The 6848-nt window shown below is 33.8% G+C and overlaps 1 non-coding gene across 1 annotated transcript; it reads right to left on the bottom strand.

Moving 5' to 3' along the window:
• Positions 1 to 6563: 6563 nt before the first annotated feature.
• On the bottom strand, positions 6564 to 6630 carry Smp_tRNA_00927_Gln_TTG.1.1. Its single transcript has one exon. It is a non-coding gene (tRNA).
• Between the last annotated feature and the right edge of the window lie 218 nt (positions 6631 to 6848).

Below are 6848 nucleotides of genomic sequence, written 5' to 3'. Positions count from 1 at the left end.
TCTCAATCAATAATCGGATTTGTATTCGATGACTTAGCTTGTAAAGAAATAATTTTATTTCACAATAATAACAGAGTTTATTCTAAAGAAACTGTTAGACTCTCAAAGATATAATTCAGGAATCATTATAGATCCAAATATTGGAATCTAGACTCCATGAGTTATTATTTATTATGACATATTATGTTATCTAGTGACTGATTAAAATGTTTTAATTTTAAATCACGAAATAATTCTAGCTAGACCATCATTGGAAACCTGGAAGCACTTCTCGGCCATTCCGTTCTATCAAAGGAATCCTAACCAATGAGAACTTATGAAATCACACGCAGGAATGCAGTCCAGAACCTTTAATGCTTAACCTAAAAACCACTGAGCGAGTATCCGACGCTGTAAATGTCTCACTTCAATCAACTCACGATATTGCTCAAACCTGATGCATTGACTGCAGTGAACAGCTATTTCGCACCCGACATGGATTAAATTTAACTGGTTACAGCTTACCAAAACTCTTATCATGATATGATAAAAAATATCCACAGAATTAATGCACTATAAATCTCATTTTCAGTATCAATGGATTACATATTAAATGAATTAAATTAAGTAATCAAAAAGTGCTTACCATTACCTTGCTTACACTGAAACATTTATTGTTAATCCTTCAATGTTTTATGATTATGTGACGAGAATAATTCTTTATGGATGGTAATTTGCTAAAATGTTATTTATTTTGTGAATGATATAACATTATTTTGATTGGTCTTCTACTAGATTCAACATATTTGTACATATAAAGAGTATAATAACCAACAATTGTTCAAATCCTTCTGTCCTTAATTTTATTAATCTTTCATTGAACACAACTTGTAAATGAGCATATATATGAATACAATCTTCACATACAAATATTCTGATGGTGTATCATAAAAGCACCATAAACCTTACATTTTTATAGTAATAAATAAAACTGAGAACAAGTTCACAACAAAGTAGTTTTCTAATAATAGTAATAAGAATAAGAATAAATGACAATGAGAGACATTTCATTGAATTTCTAAATTTACGATATTGACGATACCATTCATCTTTTAAGATTTGTTAAAAGTAGAAATTTAATTAAAGTGACGAATTCTAACTAACTTTATCTGACTTGATTCACTAGATGTTGTATATTCTATTTCATAACGTTCGTTTAATAATGATCCATGAGTAAATATCCGTTGACTTCTTCACAATTAACATAACCAATTCTGTCATTGAATAGAAATAAAGAGAATTCAGCAAAAACTACTTCCCAATATACTATTGTCAAGGTACAGTTTCGACATAAAATACTGAAGAACTGAATTATAATAGCCTGTACACTTATTCAAACTAGGAAATGATTGTTGCCAGGATCTTTACGATAGTTGGTATAAGGTAGGTGACCAAAATCTATGATTGGTTGACCGAATGATCATATACATCATGTAAATGACCTATATTTTGTTGGCCCCAAGGTAAGATTGACAACGTGAGTTGGCAACAAGAAACCACTGAACCTAAGTTTCGTGCTACTCAACACTCGCCAGCAATGTATATCTATTCTCTTGAGGGAACTGATGCTCCCTGAAGGATTCTATCCCGTGTCACCCAGCTTCACAGTCAGAGACGTAACCACTAAGCTATCCTAGACTAGTGACCATATTGCAATTTGGTCGATAGGATTCGATCTGCATTAATACGTGCCTGACATACATGAGATTGACCACCACCCAGTGATCAATCAATTATATAAAAGCAAATTATTGTATTAACTCATTAGTAATTAGCATATACTTTTTAAAATTATTTTAATACTTACCATATTTTCCAAATTCAATTAGCAGTTTGTCTCTAATATCTAAAAAAGTGTTGATAAGGAAAGTTTTCAATCAAAACATAACATTTTATACAGAATCAGTGAAATAATCTCAATAAAGCATTAAATTATAAACAGTTGATTACTCTACACTTGAATCATCATTTTTGTCTCATTTTTTTTTGAAAATCATCAAAATTAGTTTAAGTGGAAAGTTCCAATGTTGTATAAGAGTAACTGTCTTTAATTATTGGAGAATTGTGGACGTTAGTTCATGATTGCTAATTAGCATTGATCATGCTATTGTTACATAAGAATACATATGAGCTTTATCACTGAATCACTTGCTTTTATGAATGTAATTCACATATTATCTTCTTATTAATCTATATTGAACAATATTAGCTTCAATACTATCATTGATATCAAGTCACCCTTTACGTGACTGAATACCTCAAAAGTAGAATATATATATATTTTTAAATAGTATCTTATTAAATGTGTCAGCATAAATTGTAAACTAAACCAAGTTTAAATATAAATATCATTTGATCATTGATACTTTTTTTATTGGATTCGTTACATTACAAACTACAAATGAAACATGATTATCACTTTTTCAAAAGAATCATTTTCTTTTGTTTAATGTCATGAATAATTAAATGGTATATAAATAGAAGTTCAATGAAAATGCCACCAAATAACTGAATAGAAATTATCTAACAATTTAAGGCTGGTGTTGTATATACATTGATTGTGATTAAGGTTACTTTGACAAAACAAGATTAAAAGAATCGGATTTTAATGTAATATAACTTGAGCTGATAAACTACAGTTTCATTTGGATTTAAGTATTGATCTTATTCTCTTAGAGAAAAAAATGAAAAGAAAAATAGGGTTATAAGCAAAGATGGATAATGGCTAGCAAGGGAATACAGGAAGTGCGTTTCGTCCTATTCGGGAGTCGTCAGCTGAATGTGCCTGCATTTCAGAGTTGATGTTCACTCTAGGACTCGAACCCAGTACCTTTCACTTCAAACGCCAATGCGTTATCCACTCAGCTACTGAGTCCTGATAGCCACTTGCTTGTGCAATGGGGTGAAGTTTTAATTCACCTGGTATCGTTTGTTTGAATCTTCCCATTGACGTTTAGGACTGGTCAGTCTCTAATTGGTATATGTACATACTGTGCGTATCGCCTCCATATAGTCTTAATTCACAAGCATTGTAAGCAAAGATGGATAGTGGCTAGCAGTGGAATCCAGGACGCGCGTTTTGTCCTATTCTTCACTCAAAGTTTAAAGAAAGCATTCATAGAGTATTTTGTCGTTCAAAAGTTGTTTCATATCTGTTCATCAGTTTCGTTTGTTATTAGATAGAGTTGATAACAAAAAAGTGATGAAAACATGTTTTCATAAATAGGTTTCATTGTTTTCATATGAATATAGAGATTTGTTTATATGATTTAACGAATATCAGAATTGATTATTACTATTTGGGTATTTCTTATATCTTGTTAGTAAAAATGTTGGTTAAATTATACAAACATATATGTTGACGATGCCACTCATCACTTATACGTCTTTTTATTCTCTGTCTATCCAGACATAATAGTAATTCAGTCGAACAGTCACAGCGATATAATTTACATACTTTACGATAGTCCGTAAATTGTATTCTGAAAGACTGCATATGTAACTCAACTATTATTCAGTTATTTTGATATTCCATTTTCATTTGATTCAAGGTTGAAAATAGTTTCAACGCAAACTGATTTTCAAAGACTAACAATATTAATAATCCAATAATCATCAGAAGGGGTTTTGTGGAGATTTCAGTAATTTTTATAGTTGAATTCATGAGTCAATTGAAGCTAGACCTCCGTAGAAAACGTGGAAGCACTGGACGGCCGTTTTGTTCTATTGTGGGGCTCCTCAGCAGTGCGCATCCACGATCCCGCCTCGCGAGTTTCAAACCTAGAACCTATCAGTCTCGCTCTCGAGTGCTTAACTTCTAGATCACTGAGCCAGCATCGAACGGTGTTAATGTCTAACTTCGACCAATCCACATAATTGAGCAACCGTCCAACCATGATTTCAGTGAGTTACTATCTCACAACAGACCTGGTTGAACTTCACTGGTCACTGCTTCTCACTAGAACTCTAGGAAATATCTCGCGAGGCGAGATCGTGGACGAAACGGCCTCCCAGTGCTTCCATGTTTTTCATGGTGGTCTAGCTTCAATTCGCTCATGAATTCAACTATAAAAATCTAATCATCTCTTATCGATTCAAATCTGTTTGCGTTCAACAACTAACTGATCGCTACCCAGATACGTGTACGTTCATACACCTTCCAGAGCCTCTTCATCAAGTGTGATTGCGTTGGTTTTCTCTGTGTTGTTTTTGAATATCTTGAGTTTTCTCTTGTGTTGAAGCCCGCTATTGTAGACGCTTCTGCTACACTGATTGTCTTGACCCGCATTTATTCGTTTGTATGGGATAGAAGGGCCAGGTCATCTGAGAAGTCCGAATCGTTTAGTCGAATTCAAGCTGTTCATTGTATTCCGTGCTTCCCGTCAGATGTGGAAGTCTTCAGAACACAGTCAAGCACAAGGAGAACGAGAATGGATGAGAGCAACGGCGTTGTCTGACTCATATTTTCACTTAGGATGTGTCTGTCAGCTGCCCTCTATAAACAAATTTGCACTGAAGTCCGTCGTATGGATTCTGGATGATATCGACGATTTCCTCATGTGCTCCATAGTGTCGAAGAAGTTTCCATTAAGTTATCCCATATACAATGTCAAATGCTTTCTCATAATCAAGGAAGTTGATGTATTGTGTCGAGTTCCATTCAACTGATTGTTCAAAGATCATCCGTAGTGTCGTCTGTGCACGGCCGATCCTAGCACAATCCAGCCTGTTGATCTCGACGATATGTGTCTACTGAGTCATCTGTCCGCCTTAGTAACACACTGTTGAAAACTTTTCCTGGTACTGACAGCAGTACGATGCCTCTGTAGTTCTCACATTTGCTCGGATCTCCTTTATTTGCTATCTTGATGAGATCTCATTCTTTCCAGTCTGTCGTCACTTGTTCCTCCTCTCAAATCTTTAGTAGAGTGGGAAGCATATTTTCAGTTACTTCTAGATCTTATTGATGTTTGACTTTAGTGTTTCTGCTGATGAATTGCTAGATTCTGCTGCTTTCCAACTCTACGTTTATCTGATACCCAACCTGATGTCTTCGATCGTTATTAACATCTATATGAAGGTTTGTGTGCTGATTCTATATCCAGTGGATACAATGGAGCTGACCTAAGTAAGAAGCCACTCGAATCTCGCTGATTGGCTTGACTTCTTTTTCTTTGATCTGTCTCTCTAATTCACGATATCTCCCTGTCATTTTCTTCATCGTGTCATGAAATCATTTCATATTTCCTTCCTTTCACCTGTTTCCTCTTTCATTGTTAGCTCTTTCCATGTATTTCTGCTTGTCAGCTCTAATGTTCTTCTTCCTTTGCTTCTATTAAAACGGAACTATAATTGAAACAGTGTAGGCAAATACAGCATGGATCACCATATATTTGAACAACACAACGAGGACGTTTTCAAGTTCATTATAAGTTTGTCATTGGAAGAATACCGATGAATAATTATAACAAATTCGAATTAAAATAATTCTTTAGGGAAGAATATTAAAAATAGCAGTTACCAGGGTCAATTGTAACGAATGTTTAAATATTAATTCTTAAGCAGGTTTATCAGAGTTCAGCCGTCGGGCACAAAGAAAATAATGTAAACTTAACAATTTCAGTGTTTTGCAAACCCATTCAAAGTACATCAAGAGATGGGTAAAAAAGTATTCTTAGTCAAGAAATATAAAACAACAATCCTAATCACACAACAGCCAAAGTATATAAAGTGTGATGAATTTGAGCGTCAACGGTTTCTTCAAACAGAATTGCAGAAAAGATTTATTACGTTCAGTAAAACTATATCATGTTTTATTCTATCATAGAGCAGATGAGATTGACAGGCATAATCCTCATTAAAGCATTCAAACGATTTAAGACGCCTCATACGCTAACCGATCACATTAAGTTAGAAAGAATACTCACTTTTCAAACTTGAATTAGTTTGATCGGAACAATCTTGTCAGAGAAAATGAAAATTACGTTATTTTCATAAAAAAACATAAGCTTGTTCAATAAAACAAAAGGTAGATAAAGAAGTCAACAGAAGCCAAAAACACAAGAATTTAGATAAAAAACAAATAACTGAACGTAAAATAGTAATAAGCACTTCTAAATAAATTTGCAATTTATACATTCATGAAATCAATTTATAGATGTGAAAAGGTCACTATAAATTAGAAAAAACTACTCTGGTAAACAATACGTTGCATTCCGACAATGTGAGAAAATATATAAAAGAATCCAGAGTAAATAAATGAAAAAGCAGATGAGATCACATAAAAAAATTGTTAAAGAGAAAAATAAGTAGAACAGCCAAAAACGACGGAAAACATACATAAGTCAGAATAAGATGAAGTCACTCACAAAATGAATGTTAGTTCAAAGTCACTAGTGAAATGTATCAATATTGAAACAACAGTTGTTACAAAGATGGATAGTGGCTAGTAGTGGAATCCAGGATGCGCGTTTCGTCCTACTTGGTATTCATTAGCTGGATGTTCCTGCATTTCAGAGTTGATGTTCACTCTAGGACTCGAACCCAGTACCTTTCACTTCAAACGCCAATGCGTTATCCACTCAGCTACTGAGTCCTGATATCCACTTGCTTGTGCAATGGGGTGAAGTTTAAATTCACTTAGTATTGTTTGTTTGAATCTTCCCATTGATGTTTTAGGACTGCAACTGGTCAGTCTCTAATTGGTATATGTGCATACTGTGCGTATGTGTGTTGTTACAGTTGAAATCACTTCTATCCATATAGAATTTGCAGAATGTGAAGACTGAAATTTCGAAATGAACAAAATA

Source organism: Schistosoma mansoni, assembly GCF_000237925.1.
Source record: "Schistosoma mansoni, WGS project CABG00000000 data, chromosome 2 unplaced supercontig 0120, strain Puerto Rico, whole genome shotgun sequence".
Taxonomy (NCBI): domain Eukaryota; kingdom Metazoa; phylum Platyhelminthes; class Trematoda; order Strigeidida; family Schistosomatidae; genus Schistosoma; species Schistosoma mansoni.
The sequence above is the reverse complement of the archived record's forward strand: the minus strand, read 5'-3'. Positions and strand labels throughout refer to the sequence as shown.